Genomic DNA, 21,102 nt, shown 5'->3' with positions numbered 1-21,102 from the left:
CTTTCCTGGACATGTAGTATCTGTATAATCTTATTGGGGGAACGCATACCTGCCATGAGCAATGATGCTCCAAGGCTGATGCAGGGAAGGCCCAGAAGAGTATTGTCTGGAGAAGAGCGCCGCTAGATCAGAGAGTTGAGCTGGAGGCTATGGAATTCAAAGGTGCATATGAGGAAATTTAAAAAGAAAAATTGCATATTTAAATAATGTTCTTGATCATCTGTTGGTGAGCCACATATGTGTAGTATGAGCAAGGAGCTGTAAAATGACCAGCTTCTAAAATGCTCTGGATATCACAAAACAGGAAATTCTCACTGTACTTTTGTAAAACGAACCCTATGATTAGCACCAGAGAAGTGAGAGGAAGTCTTTTTTAATATGTTTTAACATCATGGTTATCTAGAAAATATATTTGGAAAATACCAAAAAAATAAACAAAGATAAATCTATTTAGAATAATATATCTACACAGGCTTGTATTTTAATCATAATAAATATTCACTTTGTGTAAAATACAATTTAAATCCTTTTACACATAGTAATTCATGACTATTAAAACGACTTGATAAGGAATATACTATAAAGACCCTTGGTAGCTGAGAAAATTGAGGTCCAGTGGGGCCAAGTAATTTGTCCAAGGTGCTTAAATTTGAAACCCAGGCAGTCCTGCTCCAGAGCACAAGTGCCATATATTTCAAACCAAGCCCAGCGCTCTGTGTCTATATTTTCTGCAGATTTTTATCTCTTTTCTTTTGGACAAAGTGGTTGGTTTAACCACCTCTCATTTCTGTGTTTCCCATCTCTGCCTCATTTAGATCAGCCAGGAGAGGCAAAGGTCAAAAAAGTAGAACCAGAACATCTTCTCATTACTGTTACAGTTTCACACCCATATACACACAAACACATATACACACACACACACATACTTGGAGGTCAAAAAGTTAAAATCAGATTGTATTCCCATTTATGAATTTATTTATTTCTTAATAGAACTCACTAAAAAGAAAAGATTTAAAAATCCACTCAGGATTTTTAATCTCCAACCCTATTGTAACTTTCTCATCATAAAACCTCTTTAAACTAATGGTAAGTCTCTGGATGGCACGAATGGTTTGTGCTCAGCTACTGACCTAAAGGTTGGCTGTTCACACCTGCCAGCAGCACCGTGGAAGAGAGGCCTGGCACAAATACTACAGCCAAGAAAACCCTGTGGAGCACTTCTACTGTACAACACATGCAGTGGCCATGAGTCACAATCCCCTTGACAGCAAGGGTCTTCTTTTTTTTTTTTTTTGGTGTTAAGGGAATAAAATGGTATAAAAACCAAGTATGAAAGGATGGAGGAGACAAGAACAGTATAGCGACAACAAATATTAGTGTCTTAGAATGTAAACACTCAGGAAATGTTTGCTCTTATTGTGCAGAATAAGAAAAATGAAACTCAAGTATCTGAAGATTAGAACCGAAACCAAATTGATTTGTCCTTCAAACCCCAGGACACTTTTTTTAAATACTTGTGTTTGCTTTCTGTCTTCTCTTTCTGGAAGGGAATCACCATGAGTTCAGAGATATATGTTTTTTTTCACTCTTTTATACCAAAGAGCCAGAAGAGTATGTGGTACATGGTAGAAACTCAATAAATGCTTGATAAGAGAATGAATACATGAATGAATGGTACAAAATATGACACTGGAAAAAAAAAGGTTTTTTTTTTGAGAAATTACCAGTCTGAGTAATGTTACTGAGACTTGAGATTTACCCTACACTTATGTTCATCCATTACGTTTACATCCATTTTTTTAAGAGCAAGAGAGACTCAAAGAACACTAGATATTTTTTGAGAGCTACCAAAATGATAGACTGTTCATAACTTCAAAAAAATTTGAATTTAGGGGAAATAAGGACTATGTCGCTATGAGTTGGAATCAACTCGACAGCACTGGGGTTCTTTAAGGACTATGCAGGGGGCAAAAAATAATCATTAAAAGCTATAATCAATACCCTCAGAGATAAACATTCAGTTAAACCAGAAACACGTGTAGTCAGCAGGTTAAGTCTGAGAAATGGTCAATGGTGACTTAGCAATGTGAAGGTTATTATGACCTGACTGAAAACCATTTTGGTTGGAATTCTTATCGTTATCTCCTCTAACCCTCCCTGTAATGCTATTAAGTAGTTACTATTAGTATTCCTATAGTAAACAAGAGAAAGAAAAAAAGAAGATAAAATTAAAATATAGCAATTTGAAATTGAGAAAATTTCCAACAACTAAAAGGATACTGGGCTTGATTAGCTTATTCTACAAACAGAAAGTTCAAATGGCCAAAAAAAAAGGATTATTTTTCTTTTATATAAAAATAAATACATAGTTAATAAGATGTAGTTTGTCACTTATAAAAGATTACAAATTTTACTACTCCGCCTGTGAAAGCATAATATATAATACATGACATGTGGGTTTATAAATTGTTACCAACTATGGAAATGGAATTTAATATTTATAAATAGGAAAAAAGTTTCAAGTTCTAAGATTTCCAAATTGTTTATTCAAAATTGTAAAGGTGAAAAAAATTTTAAAAAACAAACATTCAACAATTAAAAAGTATTAGGTCAAGTACGATATGTTATAGAATATTATGTAGCCATTAAAATGAAAACTGAAATAATATTCAAAATATTGGAAAAATCTTGAGTTAAGTAAATGTTGACTTTCACGTCTTATGTCTGTATTCTTTGAATCAAAATTTTTCTAAAATTTACTCTAAGGAAATAATGAGAAAGGTGGTATGATTATTTACAAGGATGAATTTTCATTGTGATATACAATAACATGATAATCATAACTGTAATAAAAATGAAGAGAAATTGTAAAATCTTATATATCAAAAAGAAGAAAAGTTACATAATTGAGCACAAGTATGTTATATTCAGAAAGTGTCAAGAATACATAATTGTGTTAAGAACAATATTATTTTTTGAAAACTGCCTATGATATAAAGTAATTACAGAGAAATATTATTCACATTTTATATTTGCAATATGTAACATTCTAATTGCATAAATATATAAATATGAATCTACCTTTTTCTACATATCCATAATAAATGACAGTTTTAGAATAAACCAGAAATAATTTTAGAAGTAAAGTTATTAATCTTTTTAAATGATATATATGTATATATATGTATTTGTATATAAATGTGTATGGGTATATAAGTATATTATATATGTATATACACACACACACACACGTATATTAGAGCACAGTTGTTAAGAGATTTGCTGCTAACCAAAAGGTTGAGAATTCAAATCCATCAGCCACGCCTTGCAAACACTGTGGGGCACTTCTACTCTGTCCTGTAAAGTTGCTATGAGTCAGAATCAACTCAATGGCAATAGGTGTGGTGTGTGTGTATATATATGTGTGTGTGTGTGTGTGTGTGTGTGTATGTAGTATACGTATACACTCAATTCAATATAAAAACAGTTAGAAAATTCATCCAAATATTATTTTTGATAGATCTATTGATATAATTCCTTTTTCCCTTTTTCGAAATTTCTAACTTTATAATAAGTCATCAACCCTGACACAGAACATCTACCAAGCGTGGGCTGTGTGGCCTGTTGCAACCCAACAGTCATTGCCAGCTAACTGAGCCTGATACCTTGAGAGGTTCTTGACTGCCACCTCTTGAGGTAAAGTGCTTAATTCCATATACTCCAGTTTCTACATGTGTGGATTAATGTTAAAAAAAATTAAAAAGAAAAGACACAGATGAGTGGCATTACGATTTGAACAATTTTTTTCTAATTGATTTTATTTTTGTTGCTGTTACACAATTATAAAAAGTCATTTTATCAATATGTAACAAGAACCAGAATATCACTCACACACTTAGGTATTTACACTAGTGGAAATCTCTCCTAAAGAATTAGTTCAATACTTAGATATTCAAAAGGTTGATTGCACAAAGTGCTCATCACTGTGCTATTGATGTCAGTTAAAATACGGAGGCAAACAACAACTCAAATGATAGGGCTATTGCCCAAAATGCCTATAATCATGTGTGGCCAGTAAATGGTGAAAATGAAATTAAAGTAGTAAAATAGAAACATTATAATGATAAAACGCTAAATGAAAAAAAAAATTGAACACGTGATGATGGCAGGTGTGTTTTTGAAAATTATATAAATAAGACAGCCACAAATTCATAGAAGGGGTGAATCCATGATTAATTTTCTTTATTTCTCAAATTATCAGTATTGGGATTCTGATATCTTACAGCGAATAAATGTGGTAAATAAAATCACTTTACGTAATACATATTTACTCACTTGAAAAACATTTAATATCTGCATCCAAGACCATATTGAAGGTGGTGTAATTTTTAAAAGTGATAATCTGCATTTTAAGGATCTAAAGATTACATTTTTTTTTATTTATGTGGAAAAGTCTGCATGTGCAGTTGCAACGTTTAATTTAATACATATTTTAGGCATCGTTTTAAAATATGAAGTAAAATCAAACAAACATGAAAAAGCCATATACCTATAGGTTCAAAACACTTGATCCCTTTGGTTCCAGATACTTCAGGCATTCTTCTCCACCACTGGGATGAAGTTTGAAGTCGCAACTCAGAGTAAGTCACCCTTTCTTCTCTCATTTCTGCAAAACAGAAATATATTGAAGACAACACAAGAGTTTTTTTTATGAATTCATGGAGCAAAAGAATTCCATCACTGAAATAGAGGGTGCATAAAGAGATTGAGTTACAATTAAACTTTGAACGATTTGGAACCTATTTCACCTAAGGCAATATCTTTAAAAACAGAAAATCATTGGAACACAAAAAAGATTTAGAAAATAAGTTGTTATGGGATATGATTTTGGAACAATTACTCAATTAAACTTTTTTTTTAAATTACAGATTACCGTGACAAATTTATGGCACATGTTGAATTCTTTGATACTCACCGCATAATGAAGAAAAGTCAAACTCTCTGCCTGCTATGGGAAGTTCTCCCAGTTTCACAAAAATCTACCTTTTTTTACGCCTTTATATTCCCTGACTTCTACCTCCATGTTCACGAGGACACCTAGATTACCTCTTCAGTCGTGACCTATTCTTAAGAACCTTCATGCTGTCAATCAAGCATGTCTCTTTTTCTAGTGTATATGTTTTTTCTGCTATATTGCCCCATCATTATCAGGTAATTATTTAAAGTATGACTCAAATTCTACCTCTTTCAAGAAAACTTCCCAAACTTTTGAATAAGAATTAGTCTCTTCTTCTCAAGTACTCATCTTGCTGTTTACTCTTCTATGTCAACTAGTCATCACCTTCTGCTTAGTTTTGTGCAATTGTCTCCACACTATGACACACTAGGATGGCAGAAGTCATGTAGTAATAATTTTGTAATTGTCACAATTGCTTATTAGGTTCATTTGTACCTGTTATGATCCCGAAAACTTGAATTTTACATCAAAGTAAATATTTAATATGTTAAATATGTCCTACATCAAAAGAAAGTTTAAAAGTATTTCAAGGCTTGAGAATAATTTTGGGACTTCAACGGTTCATAGCTATTGCATGTATTACTGAAAATCTAAGTCTAATAGAGGGTATTCTGTACGTTTTCCTATTGGAATACTTGGTTTGATCATTTTCTTCAAATCTCTTTCTATATAGATGTTAAGTGTTCACTTTAAAAATGTCCTGTTCATGAGGAGAGAGAGGGGAGGGAACTACTGTGCTCTTTCATCAGAGGGAGAGCAATTAGGAATGTATAGCAAGGTGTATGTAAATTTTTGTATGAGAGACTGACCTGATTTGTAAATTTTCACTTAAAGCACAAAAAAAATTAATTAAAAAAAAAAGTCCTGTTGATCTCATTTCTAAAGGTTATCATACTGAAGTTCAATATTGTCAAATCTGTTCTAGTCTACCTATCATCTACCTACGGTCAGCAGTTTGAATTCAGCAGCTGCTCCTTGGAAACCATATGGGACATTTCTACTCTGTCTTATAGGATCATTGTGAGTTGAAATCAGCTCGATGGCAATGAGATTGATTTGGTTAGGTTTTGGATAGTACTGGCTCAAGGATAGATCAACAGACCAGAAGAGAGACCAGAAATAGACTGCCAAATGTATGGTAACCTTGATTTTGAAAAAACATCACTGCAATTCAGTGGGGGAAAATAATGATCTTTTCATTAAATGATGCTTAATAAAATAAAAGTAATTTTGATCTTTAATTTTCACATCATAAGCATACAAATATTAACTTGAAATATCAGTTCCAAAAGAAAATATATATCTTCATGACTGTGTGAATAGAAAGACATTTCCAAATCAAGAACAAAAGAAAAAAAAAAAAAAAAAAGAGGAGGGAAAGAGGGGTAAAACAGAAAGTATAAATTAATTAGACTTTATTAAATTTACAAGATCTACCCTGAAGTATAATGTCAGCGATAGGATAATATCTATATCCCTACAAGGAAAGCAAATTAATATGACTATTATTCAAAGTTATGCACCAACCACTATCTCAAAGATGAAGAAATTGAAGATTTTTATCAAATTCTAGGTCTGAAATTGATCAAACATGCAATTAAATGCCTTGATAAGAGGCGGAGCCAAGATGCCAGAATAGACAGACTCTTCTGGCAAGCCATCTTTACAACAAAGACCTGAAAAAACAAGTGAAATGAATATATTTGTGGAGAGCTGGGAGCCCTGAGCATCAAAGGCAAGCTTAGACAACGAACTGAGGGGCAGAGGGAGGAAGAGACTGTTCAGAAATGGAGAGGAGTTACCGGACCTGAATCACAGGGAGCCCTCAGGCACCATTCCTGGAGCAGTAGTGGCGGGGTGGTACTAGTGTTCAGCAGCAGTTTCCTCAGGGAGAAGCAGCCAGCCACACAACCTACTCACACCTCTAGAACCTAAGGAGAATGACACTCTTGGCAAAAGCTAAGTACTTGTGGCTTCAACAACTGAATCTCTGGGCCTGAGATAGACCCTGGTGAGCACCTAGACACATCCTCCTGGCCTTGTGGAAGGAAAAAATTTGCAGTTGGGGGGAAAAAATAATTTGCTAGCTCCATAGGACAGAAGCGTGGACCTTGAGCACCTTTCTCTTCTGCATGGACCTGTGTGGGCCTATTTTGGGAGAATAGGCCCTTGTTGGCAGACTCCAACCATTTCAGCTGTGCAGTGGAGAGGTGGGTGTTTGATGTTTGACATTGCTTTGCCTATTAAATGAGGTTCTCACCTACCCACATCAGGGACCTAAGGACTTGTAGCTCCACTCAGGTCACTCAGCCACCTGCAACAGGGTCCAAAGATAACTGTACCTCCCAGTCCTTACCACCAAAAACTTTGGGTGCCCATGGTCCTTCTGTAGAACCCACCCACCTGCACACTGTAGGGAATAGGGATGCGCTTTCCTCACAGACACTCAGGGGTCGGTTCTCAGCCCCCTGCCTTGTTCAGAGCATGACCCCCTGCTGCAATCAGATACTGGTATATATGCCAATCACCCCTGCCCCTCTAAGACTGTAGGACAGAGCCTGTACCACACACTTGATGATCAGCTACCTGGAAACCTGAGCTGAATTCATACCAGAAAACTGAATGGACTCCTAGACTGATATACTTGGAAACAGCTCTAGCCATCTGGGGATGGGACTTCAGAGCTCCAAAGGCAAAAATAATCAAGCTAGATCACTCAAGCAACCCATAAGGGTATGCCAGAACAAACAAAGCAAGCAGCTATGACACAGTAAGCAAGCATAAACTAACACAATAAATTTTGATGGCTCGGAGACAAAGTCAATATCAAGTCACATAAGGAAACAGGCCATGATCACCTCAACAGACCCTCAAAACAAAGAATCCAGGGATCTTCTAGATGAAAGTGCATTCCTGGAATTACCAGATGCACAATACAAAAGTTTAATACACAGAAACCTTCAAGAAAAATTATGAAGGAAATGAGACAATACACAGAACAAGCCAAGGAACACACAGATAAAAAAAAAAAATTGAAGAAATTAGAAAGATTATTCAGGAACATAATGAAAATTTTAACTAGCTGGAAAAATCCATAGACAGGCAGCAATCAGAAATTCAGAAGATTAACAATAAAATTATAGAATTAGACAACTCAATAGAAAGTCAAGGAGCAGAATTGAGCAAGTAGAAGCTGGAATTTTGGAACTCGAAGATAAATCACTCAACACTAATATATTTGAAGAAAAATCAGATAACAGATTTTTAAAAAATGAAGAAACCTTAAGAATCATGTGGGACTCTATCAAAAGAAATAACCTACGAGTGATTGGAGTACCAGAACGGGGAGGGATAATGGAAACTACAGAGATAATTGTTGAGGATTTGTTAGCAGAAATCTTCCCTGATATCGTGAAAGATGAGAAGATATCTATCCAAGATGCTCATCAAACTCCACATAAGGTAGAACTTAAAAGAAAGTCACCAAAACATATTATAATCAAACTTGCCAAAACCAAAGTTAAAGAGAGAAGTATAAGAACAGCGAGGGATAAACGAAAAGTCACCTACAAAGGAGAGCCAATAAGAATAAACTCAGACTACTCCGCAGAAACCATGCAGGCAAGAAGGCAATGGGATGACATATTTAAAAAATTGAAGGAAAAGAAGTTGCCTGCCAAGAATCATATATCCAGCAAAACTGTCTCTTAAATATGAAGGTGAAATTAAGACATTTCCAGATAAAGACAAGTTTAGGGAATTTGTAAAAACCAAACCAAAACTACAAGGAATACTAAAGGGAATTCTTTGGTTAGAAGGTCAATAATCTCAGGTATCAACCCAAGACTAGAACACTGGACAGAGCAATCAGATGTCAACCCAGACAGGGAAATCACAAAAATAAATCAAGATAAAAAAACGCTCACAACAGGGAAACAATGATGTCATTATGTAAAAGAAGACAACATTAAAACAATAAAGAGGAACTAAGAAATGTAGTCACAGATCTTTCATATGGAGAGCAAGACAAGGCGATATAAAGAAATAAAAGTTAGGTTTAAACTCAGAAATACAGGGGTAAATTTAAAGGTAACCACAAAGGAGGCTAACTCTCCTACTCTTCAAAATAAAATACAAGAAAAAAATAGAGACTAAGTAGAAACAAAATCAACAAAACTGAATAAGAGGAAAAGACAATATAAAAAATAAACTACTCAGCAATTACTCTCCCCCAATGAGACAGCCCGCTGCCTCCCTCTACTCTCTCTTTTCTTGTCCATTTCACCAGCTTCTACCCCCCTCTACTGTCTCATCTCCACTCCAGTCATGAGATGCCAACAAAGTCTGAAGTGTCCACCGGTTCCAAAAAGCTCACTCCTCACTAGCATCCATCTCCAATGCATCGTCCAGTCCAATCCATGTCTGAAGAGTTGGCTTTGGGAATGATTCCTGTCCTGGGTCAAAAGAAGGTCTGGGGGCCATGACCACTGGGGTCATCTAAGTCTGGTCTTTTTACAAGAATTTGGGGTCTACATCACACTGATCTGCTCCTTCAGGGATTTTCAGTGTGTTCCTTGTCAGGACACTCACTGGTTGTAGCTGGGCACCGCTAGTTCTTCTGGTCTCAGGCTGATATAGTCTCTGGTTCATGTGGCCCTTTCTGTCTCCTGGGCTCATAATTACCTTGTGTCCTTGGTGTTCATTCTCCTTTGATGCAGGTGGGTTGAGACCAGTTGATCCATTTTAGATGGTTGCTTGCTAGGGTTTTAAGACCCCAGATGCCACTCTTTAAAGTGGGATGCAGAATATTTTCTTAATAGATTTTATTATGCCAATTGATTTAGATGTCCCCTGAAATCATGGTCCACAAACCGTTGCCCCTGTTACACTGCTCTTCAAAGCATTCAGTTTATTCAGGAAACTTCTTTGCTTTTGGTTTAGTCCAATTGTGCTCACCTCCCCTGTATTGTGTGTTGTCTTTTCCTTCACCTAAAGTAGTTCTTATCTACCATCTAATTAGTGAATACTCCCTCCCTTCCTCCCTCCTCTTGTAACCACAAAAGAATGTTTTCTTCTCTGTTTAAACTGTTTCTCGAGTTCTTATAATAGTGGTCTTATACAACATTTGTCCTTTTGCAACTGACTAATTTCACTCAGCATAATGCCTTCCAGATTCCTCCATGTCATGAAATGTTTCACAGATTCAATGCTATTCTTTATCAATGTGTAGTATTCCATTGTGTAAATATACCATAATTTATTTACCCATTCATCTGTTGACGGGCACCTTGGTTGCTTCCCTCTTTTTGCTATTGTAAACAGTGCTGCAATGATCATGGGTTTGCATATATCTGTTCGTGTAAAAGCTCTTATTTCTCTAGGATATATTCCAAGGAGTGGGATTGCTAGATCATATGATAGTTCTATCTAGGTTTTTAAGGAAGGGCCAAATCGATTTGCAAAGTGGTTGTACCATTTCACATTCCCGCCAGCAGTGTGTAAATATTCCAATCTCTCCACAGCCTCTCCAACATTTATTATTTTGTGTTTTTTGGATTAACGTCAGCCTTGTTGGAGTGAGATGAAATCTCATTGTAGTTTTGATGTGCTTTTTTCTAATGGCTAATGATCGTGAGCATTTCCTCATGTCTCTGTTAGCTACCTGAATGTCTTCTTGTGAAGTGTCTAGTCATATCTTTTGTCCATTTTTTTAATTGGGTTATTTGTCTTTTTGTAATTGAGTTTTGCAGTATTGTGTATATTTTAGAGGTCAGGCGCTGATCAGAAATGTCATAGCTAAAAACTTTTCTCCAGTCTGTAAGTAATCTTTTTACTCTTTTGGTGAAGTCTTTGAATGAGCATAGGTGTTTGATTTTTAGTAGCTCCCAGCTATCTAGTTTTTCTTCTGCATTCTTAATAATGTTTTGTACACTGTTTATGCCATGTATTAAGGCTCTTAATGTTGTCTCTATTTTTTCTTCAAGGATTTTTATAGTTTTAGATTTAGGTCTTTGATCCATTTTGAGCTCGTTTCAGTGTATGGAATGAGATATGGGTCTTGTTTCATTGTTTTGCAGGTGGATTTACAGTTATGCCAGCACCATGTGTTAAAAAGACTGTCTTTTTCCCCATTTAACTGACTTTGGGCCTTCGTCAAATTTCAGCTGCTCATAAGTGGATGGATTTATGTCTGGGTTCTCAGTTCTGTTCCATTGGTCTATGTGTCTGCTGTTGTACCAGAACCAGGCTGTTTTGACTACTGTGGCTGTATAATATGTTATAAAATTAGGTAGAGTAAGTTCTCCCACTTTGTTCTTCTTTTTCAGTAATGCTTTGCTTATCTGGGGCCTCTTTCCCTTTCATATGAAGTTGGTGATTTGTTTCTCCATCTCATTAAAAAATGTCATTGTAATTTGTATCGGAATTGCATTAAATCTATAGATCGCTTTTGGTAGAATAGACATTTTTATAAAATGTTAAGTCTTCCTATCCATGAGCAAGGTGTGTTTTTGCACTTACGTAGGTCTTTTTTGGTTTCTTGCAGAAGTGTTTTGTAGTTTTCTTTGTATAAGTCTTTTACATCTCTGGTAAGATTTATTCCTAAGTATTTTATCTTCTTGGGGGCTACTGTAAATGGCATTGATTTGGTGATTCCCTCGTCGATGTTCTTTTTGTTGGTGTAGAGGATTCCAACTGATCTTTGTATGTTTATCTTGTATCTCAATACTCTACTGAACTCTTCTACTAGTTTCAGTAGTTTTCTTGAGGATTCCTTTAGGGTTTTCTGTGTATAAGATCATGTCATCTGCAAATAGAGATACTTTTACTTCTTCCTTGCCAATCTTGATAGCTTTTGTTTCTTTGTCTAGCCTAATTGCTCTGGCTAGGACTTCCAGCACAATGTTGAATAAAAGTGGTGATAAAGGGCATCCTTGTCTGGTTCCCGATCACAAGGGGAATGCTTTCAAGCTCCCTCCATTTAGGATGATGTTGGCTATTGGCTTTGTGTAAATGCCCTTTATTGTATTGAGGAGTTTTCCCCCTATTCCTATTTTGGTGAGAGTTTTTATCATGAATGGGTGCTGAACTTTGTCAAATGTCTTTTCTGCATCAATTGATAAAATCATCTGATTCTTGTCTTTTGTTTTACTTCTATGATGGATTACATTAATTGTTTTTCTAATGTTGAACCATCCCTGCATACCTGGTATGAATCCCACTTGGTCATGGTGAATTATTTTTTTGATATGTTGTTGAATTCTATTGGCTAGAATTTTGTTGAGGATTTTTGCATCTACGTCATGAGGGATATAAGTCTATAGTTTTCTTTTTTTGTGGTGTCTTTAGCTTGTTTTGGTATCAGGGATATGGTGGCTTCATAGAATGAGTTAGGTAGTATTCCATCATTTTCTATGCTCTGAAAAACCTTTAGTAGTAGTGGTGTTAACTCTTTCTGAAAGTTTGGTAGAACTCTGTAGTGAAGCCATCCGGTCCAGGGCTGTTTTTGTTGGGATTTTTTTGATTACCTTTTCAATCCCTTCTTTTGTTGTGGGTGCATTTAGTTGTTCTACCTCTGTTTGTGTTAGTTTAGGTAGGTACTGTGTTTCTAGGAATTCATCCATTTCTTCTAGGTTTTCAAATTTGTTAGAGTATAATTTTTCATTGTAATCTGATAAGATTCTTTTAATTTCAGTTGGGTCTGTTGTAATATCGCCCATCTCATTTCCTTTTCAGATTATTTGCTTCCTGAGAATCATCCCCCTTATGTCCCTATTCTCTACAGCGTACAGGAGGGTGGGCTCTGCAGATGGACCGTGGGCACCCAATGTTTTTGGTTATAAGGAGTGGGAGGTTCCATTTATCCTTGGAACACTCTCAAGGGTGGCCAGGTGACCTGAGTGGAGCCACCAATCCTCAGGCCTCTGAAGTGTGTAGGTGAGGATGCTGTTTAATAGGCAAAGCAATGTGAAACATCAAACACCCACCGCTCCGACACATAGCTGAGACAGTTGGAGTCTGCCAACAAGGGCCTATTCTCCTGAAATAGGCCCATAGAGTTCCATGCAGATGGGAAAAGTACTCAAATTCCACTGACCATTTATGCCTGGACAGGAGCCACTTCTGTCCTGAGCTCCCCTGGTTGGTGGAGCTGGCAAATTATTTTTTCCTCCAATTGCAAATTTATTCCTTCTCCAAGTTCAGGAGGATGGCTCTAGGTGCTCAACAGGGCCTAGCCCACGCCCAGAGAAATCAAAAACTGAAGCCGGCTTGGGGAAGAGAGGGTGCAATAAAATATACACAAGTACTGCTATAGCTTTTGCCTACAGCGCCATTCTTGTCTGGTTCCGGAGGTGTGAGTATGCTGTGTGGCTGGCTGCTTCTCCCTGAGGAAACTGCGGCTGAAAGCTAGTGGTAGCCCACTGCCGCTACTCCTGGGACTGGTGGCTGATGGCTCCCCACAAGTCAGGTCTGGTAACTCCTCTCTGCTTCTGAACCATCTCTTCCTCCCATTGCCTCTCATTCATTTTCTAAGCTTGCCTTTGATGTTCAGGGCCCCCGGCTTGTCTTAAATACTCATTTCACTTGTTTTTTACAGGACTTTGTTGTAAGAGGGCTCGCTGGAAGCATCTGTCTATTCTGCCAGCTTGGCTCCGCCTCTCCCATTCTCTTTTTTAATGACATTTTCAAAGGACTATCCCCCTTCCCCATACCACAGGCATGCAGTGGTAGGTTGGAGCAGGGGTTTTGTTCAATTTTTTTTTTTTTTTTTCTCTGATTACAGGTAATTTGAAGGTCGTGGTACTCTGTCTCCTGGAAATTTGAAAAGCCATGATTTCTGTCTGGTTTTATTTTCTTTATTTATTGATTTTACAGATTTTGGAGAAAACGATATTCAGAATTAGGTGACCCTCTTTGTTCTGTGAGACTAGAGGTTTAGCTACTATGCTATTTGTTTACATTCTTTTACATCCTTACTCTAAAATCTGTTTTATGCTCTTAACAAGTAAATTCTCAACAAATAAACAGTCTAAAATATTAACATGAGATGACTGTGTTCTCAACGTGTTTTATTGGACCCTTTCTGTGTCATAGATTTCATTAAAAAAAAAAAAAAAGTAGTCCATAATTGCTAAAAACAAATGCAAGTCTAACAATTATAACTCTGGACCAACTAAAAACATGTGAGAAGGAGGATCACTTTGTGTTTTACAATATAGGCTTTATGAAAAAAAAGTTTTTTTTACTTAGTACATAGACGCCCTCCAAGAAAATGGTTAAAGAACCTCAGCAGGCAAGTAGAAAATGTTGGAAGTCCTGGTTAGTACTATATGGAGGTGTTTTGAGGAAACCCTAGTGGCATAGTGGTTAAGAGCCATGGCTGCTAACCATAAAGGTTGACAGTTCAAATGTACCAGGAGCTCCTCGGGAACCATATGGGGCAGATCTACTCTGTCCTACAGAGTCACTATGAGTCGGAATTGACTTGACAGCAATAGGTTTAGTTTTTTTTTTTTTGGAGTTGTTTTATCATAGTTCCTAGTAGATGATTTATGTCTCTATGTTCAATACCAATTTATCTCACAGATATGACATGACACCATCCACATTTTATTCTATTTATGTTCAGTAATATTTCTGTGAGTTTTGTATGGCAATTAAATTGGATCTAATTTATATCTAAATTAGATCTAATTTAGATCTGACTTAGATATAAATTTAAAGTGGAGAAATTAAAAATCTCTATTTTATATTACTTAAAGACTAAAATAACACACACAAAAATAAATTGTATATATTTATTCACATATATTTATAATTACAAGCAAAATTTTAATAAATTGAATACTATAATATATAAAAAGATAGTATATAATGAACAAGTGGAGTTTATTCCAGGAATGAATGGTTGATTTGACATTGGCATATAAATTAATGTAATTTGCCATATCAACAAATTCATAAAACAAAAAAAACATATGATCTAAATAGATGCAGAACAATAAATTGACAAAAACACCCTTGGATTCCTGATAAAATCTTACCAAAACAGGAGTAGAAGGGAACTGCCTCAACCTTGTAAAGGTCATCTACAAAATGCTACAGTTAAGATAAAATGTGAAGATAAAAAAGTGACTCTTTTTGTTCAAGAATAAGACTACGAGTTCTACTTTCACTACTGTATTCAAGCTTGTATTGAATGTTCTAGTCACTGTGATCAGGCAAGAAAAAGAAATAAAAGGAATCCAGTTTTGAAAAGAAACAGGGAAAGCTGTCTTTTCTCATAGGTAATATAATCACCTATGTTGAAAATCAAATGGAAGCTACAGAAATGCTACTAGAGCTAATAAGTGAGTTTAAAAAGGTTGAAACATAGAAGATAAATACAAAAATCAATTGTATATACACTTGCAATCAAAAATTGAAATAAAAAACATATAATCTATAATAGTATCAAATCAATGCAGTACTTAGCAAAATCTCATAAAAATGTAAAAGGCTGCATATTATTAAAAATTCCATAATATTGCTGAGAAAAATTTGAGAATATTGAGGTAAAAGATATATACATTATTAAAGAGTCAGAAGACTCAGCATTGTTGATATGGCAATTCTTCCAACACAGATCTATAGATCTAATGCAATTCCAACTAAAATCCAAGAAGGTTTTTTGTTGTTGTTGTTGATTGACAACATAATTTTGAAATTCATATAGAATGCAAAATACAACAGCCAAAACAACTTAAAAATTAACAAAGCTGGAGGGTGGTTACTACTAGACTTCAAGATTTTTATACAGCTTTTTTTTTTTTTCAGAGTATTCAGAACAGTGTGCTCTCCCTGCAAAATGAGACAAACAGATCTATAAAACAAAATAGGGAGCACAGAAACAGATCCATACGTATATGGAAAATTGATTCTTGACAAAGGTGCATAGGCATTTAAGTGGAGTGAGGATAATATTTTTAACAAATGGCATGAGAAATATAGATATACAAAAAACAAGAACAAAAAAAGTCTTTGATTGACCCCTTACAACAAATATGTCAAATAATTCAAAGTAAATCATGGATCTAAATGCACAATCTAACTATAAATCTTCTAGAAGAAAACAAAGAAGAAAAAATTTGTGGCCTTGATTTAGCCAAAGCTTTCTTAGAAATGATGTGAAAAGCATGATTTATAAATGAACAAACTGATAAAGTGGACTTTGTCAAGATTTAAAACTTCTGCTCTTTGAAAGACACTGCTAAGAGAATGAAAAGACAAGCCTCAGACTGGGAGAAAATTTTTCAAAACATCTGCCTGATAAAGGACTTGTACACAGAATACACAAAAATGATCACAACTCAATAAGAAAGTAAAAACAACAAAATTGGCAACTTATTTGAACAGAAAAGTTACCAAGAAAGAGGTAAACACGGCAAATAAGCAAATAACTAGATATTCAAAAACATAATTCATTAGAGAAATGCAAATTAAATACACAATGAATGACTACTGCACACTTATTAGAACGGCTAAAAGTATAAAGATCATTCCAATGCTGGCCACGATGTGGAGAAGTGAGCTCTCAAACACTGCTAATGGGAATATAAAATGGAACACTCCTTTTTTTTTTTTTTTTTTTACTCCCTTGGGAAAACAGTTTGACAGGTTTTTAAAAATGTAAACATTCACCACCGTATGATCCAGGTGTGGACGAGGCTCATAATGTGTCATTCCTTAAGTTTATACAAATAAATAAACCACAAGCATTTATTATTTCTGAAGGACAGGAATCCTTAAACAGCTTAGAGGGAGGAATCTGGCTCAGGATCTCTTATTGCTGTCGGGAAGTCTGCTGGGCCACAGTCATCTGAAGGCTTCACTCTGGCTGGAGAGTCTGCTTCCAAGAAGGCTCACTCACATGGCTCCTGGCAAGAGGCCTCAGTTCCTAGTGGCTTTCCATAGGAGGCTTCCATCCTTATCACACAGTCCCCTACACAGGGTGTCTCACAACTTGGTAACTGCCTTCCCCCAGATCAAGAGATCTAGGAGAAAGTAAAGAGGCAGAATTCACACTTTCTTTTACAACCTAGCCTCAGAAGCAACATGCCATCATTTCTACTGTGTTCTATTGGTCATACAGATCCAACCTGATACCAAGTGAAAGGAAATTACATGAAGGCACAAACATCAGAAGGTGAGGAATATTGCTGAGATCTTGCAGCCTGGTTACTACAGACTGATAAACTAAGTCAAAACTGTTTTTTATACTGAAAAATGTGTAGGTCTGTTTACAACTGGCAAGAAATGACCCAGAAAAAGGAAAGGCAAAGTAGAGAATAGGATTGGTGATTTTATATGCTCATTTGTACATTTTGACAGAGGTTGGCAAGCTACAACCTATAGGTGAAATCTACCCTACCATCTGTTTTTGTAAATCAAGTGTTTTGGAACACAACCACACCATTTATTTACATATTATCTATGACATCTTTAGCTAGGCAATGGCTGAACTGAGAAGTTGAAACAGAGACTAACCCACAAAGCTGAAAATGTTAACTATACAGCATTTGCACAAAACATTTTAACCCTTGTGCTAAGGTATAAGCGGAAAAGATTCAAAACTATGGAAAAGGAAAAGGAGGTTTAGGTGTTCCAAAGATTTCTCAGGGTTAGATAACTGAAAAGAATCATAAAGCTCAGTAGATCATAGCTGGCTGAGGCTTTCAATGAATAATAATAATAATAATGGGATACACAAGAGAATTTATGTAAGCAGTGGGGCTCCAAAAGGCATTCAGGAATAAGTTCCCAGGGTCTTTCTTATTTGTACAAAGACATATTTCAACTTTAGATTGAACTACTGATATCTGTGTGATAAAATATGATTTTAGGACAGCTCCCGCAGTTTCCTGAAAGCTTTACTCCATCCACGTCATTAAGGTCGACTCTACTTTGAGGGGGCAGCGCTTCCTCAGTCATCTTTTGAGTACCTTCCAACCTGGGGGACTCTACTTATAGTACAATATCAGACAGTGTTCCGCTGCTGCTACTCATAAGGTTTTCACCGGCTAATGCTTTTCAGAAGTAGACTGCTGGGTCCTTCTTCCTAGTCTGTCTTAGTCTGGAAGCTTAGCTGGAACCTGTGCTCCATGGGTGACCCTGCTGTACCTGAACACCCATGGCATAGCTTCCAGCATCACGGCAACAGGCAAGCCCCCACAGTACGATAAACTGACAGACACGTGTTTTATTGACTATGCAAAGGCATTCGACTGTGTGGATCATAACAAATTATGGATAATGTTGCAAAGAATGGGAATTCTAGAACACTTAATTGTGCTCATGAGGAACATTTACATTGATCAAGAGGCAGTTGTTCGGACAGAACAAGGGATACTGAATGATTTAAAGTCAGGGAAGGTGTGTGTCAGGGTTGTATTCTTTTGCCATAACTAGTCCATCTGTATGGTGAGCAAATAACACGAGAAGGTGGACGATATGAAGAAGGACAGGGCATCAGGATTGGAGGAAGACTCATAAACAAGCTGCGTTATACAGATGAAACAACCTTGCTTGCTGAAAGTGAAAAGGACTTGAAGTACTTACTAATGAAAATCAAAGACCACAGCCTTCAGTATGGATTGTACCTCAATATAAAGAAAACAAAAATCCTCACAACTGGACTAATGAAAAATATCATGATAAATGGAGAAAAGATTGAAGTTGTCAAGGATTTCATTTTACTTGGTCCACAATCAACAGCCATGGAAGCAGCAGTCGGGAAATCAAAAGACACATTGCATTGGGTAAATCTGCTTCAAAGGACCTCTTTAAAGTGTTCAAAAGCAAAGATGTCACCTGCAAGACTAAGGTGCGCCTGACCCAAGCCGTGGTATTTTCAATCGCATCATATGCATATGAAAGCTGGACAATGGATAAGGAAGACCAAAGAAGAATTGACACCTTTGAATTGTGGTCTTGGCAAAGAATATTGAATATACCATGGACCGCCAAAAGAACAAACAAATCTGTCTGAGAAGTAGTACAACCAGAATGCTCCTTAGAAGTAATGATGGCGAGACTGTGTCTTACATACTTTGGACATGTTGTCAGGAGGGATCAGTCCCTGGAGAAGGACATCATGCTTGGCAGAGTACAGGGTCAGCTGAAAAGCGGAAGACCCTCAACAAGGTGGATTGACACAGTGGCTACAACAATGAGCTCAAGCATAACAACAATTATAAGGATGGCGCAGGACTGGGCAGTGTTTTATTCTGTTGTGCATATGGTCACTATGAGTTGGAACCGACCCACGACACCTAACAACAACAACCAGCAGTTTCCAACAGTCTTTCATGCCCGTCTAGGCAGGTAGTGAAGAGTGGATGTCTAACCAGTTGTCTCAAGTACAAACTATGCACACTATAAATTGGTTAGTTAGCCAGTCCACTGCCCTTGTATTGACCAGGAATAAGAGAACAATTTTTGGAATCCCTAAAGATAAGCAGAGAGCTGCCCCAGTCCATACAGGTAAAATAACTCCATCCTTTTCAGGTATACTATGTGAGATTGCAGATGTCATTATGGCGGAGCTAAGAATTAATACACTAGAAAAAATGAATTTCTTGTCAGAGCATATGGGATTTAAATTATCAGCTATCTAATCAGGATTCAAAAGGCAGTGATTAAATTCAATAAGCTAAGAAGTAAAAGTTACTTTTTTTAGGGGCATGTTGGCAGCGGGATTTTTGGTTGTTGTTGGTGTTATGAATTGAATTGTGTACCCCAAAAATATGCACTGTAAATTCTAACCTCTATGCCTATGGTTTTAATCCCATTTGAGAATGACTTTTCTTTGCTATGTTAATGAGACAGGATTAGTGTAAGGTATAGCCTGAGTCAATCCCTTTTGAGATCTAAAAGGTTAAACAAGCAAACTAGTAAGCAGAGATGGGGTACGAAAGATAACAAGACACACAGGAATTTGCAAGGAACCAGGAGGCAGAAGCTGAAGAAACAAGGGCCTTTCTCCAGAACTGACAGACAGAGAAAGCCTTCCTCTAGAGCTGGCATCCTGAATTTGGACTTCTATCACCGAAATTATGAAAAAATAAATTTCTCTCTGCTAAAGTCACTCACTTGTGGTATTTCTGTTAGAGCAGTACGAGGTAACTAAGACATTTGGTGTGGTAGGAAATATTCTAAGATGGTCCATAAGATTCCTGCTTCCTGGTATAAATGCCCTCTATAACCCACCCCACCTCGACTGATCATGGGACATTGAATATGATGGCATGTTACTCCTAGGATAAGATTACCTTACATTGCAAAGGTGAGAAAAATTTTCAGATACAATTAAGTTGATTTGGAGTTAATTAAAAGCCAGGCAAGACTGGGTGGGCCTTATCTAATCAGATGAACATTTTAAAAGAGAGTCTAGAGGTCAAAGATCCAAGAAATCAGAGATACTTTCCTTTTGCCTTTGAAGATGCAAGCAGCCATAATGTGAATTACCTGCAGAGAGCGGTAGCCACTAGTTGCAAGACTTTTAGGAAAATCTTTGTTTTTTGATTGATTGGAGAATAAGATCTCTAAAGCACATGCAAATGACTCTCTTACTGATGGGTAAGCATGAGGCAAGAAAGTTCTGGGCACCCTGAACAACTTGGATTCTCATTCCCCTTGTAAAATATGGAAGCAGTCATATTAGGAACACATATTTCCAAGTAATGGCAAAAAACTTCAATTGTTCTTCAGAATTTAGAGTATTAAGGAAAAGAGACAAAATTGGGTTTGCTCTGAAGCTGGATAACACATGGGAGGAAACTGTCATCTACCGTATAGCAATGGAACTTTCAGCTCTAAGCAAATACATACATATATATACACACACACCCAGAAAGAGCTAACAGAAAGCATTGAAAATATTTTTACTCTTAGAAAGGTGAAGACGGGCTTTCCCAATTTAGTTATGTCATATGAAGCATTGAAATGAGGTTGATATATATTATGTGGTGTTTTAAGTTTTACTTAAATTTGTGCAGAGATAATGTGTAAAAAAAAACTGCATGAACCTATGAAACTACAATGCATTT

At 36.4% G+C, this 21,102-nt stretch overlaps 2 protein-coding genes across 3 annotated transcripts in view; both read right to left on the bottom strand.

Annotated features, from left to right (window-relative positions):
- Window positions 1-21,102, bottom strand: part of LOC126075173 (natural killer cells antigen CD94-like) — a 164,379-nt gene that overhangs the window by 86,820 nt on the left and 56,457 nt on the right. The window lies entirely within an intron of this gene.
- The window catches only part of LOC126075174 (natural killer cells antigen CD94-like), a 188,129-nt gene that overhangs the window by 160,746 nt on the left and 6,281 nt on the right, over window positions 1-21,102 (bottom strand). The window lies entirely within an intron of this gene.

This window comes from Elephas maximus, chromosome 4 (assembly GCF_024166365.1).
Source record: "Elephas maximus indicus isolate mEleMax1 chromosome 4, mEleMax1 primary haplotype, whole genome shotgun sequence".
In the NCBI taxonomy this organism is placed as follows: Eukaryota; Metazoa; Chordata; class Mammalia; order Proboscidea; family Elephantidae; genus Elephas; species Elephas maximus.
This window is presented reverse-complemented; position numbering and strand designations above follow the sequence as displayed.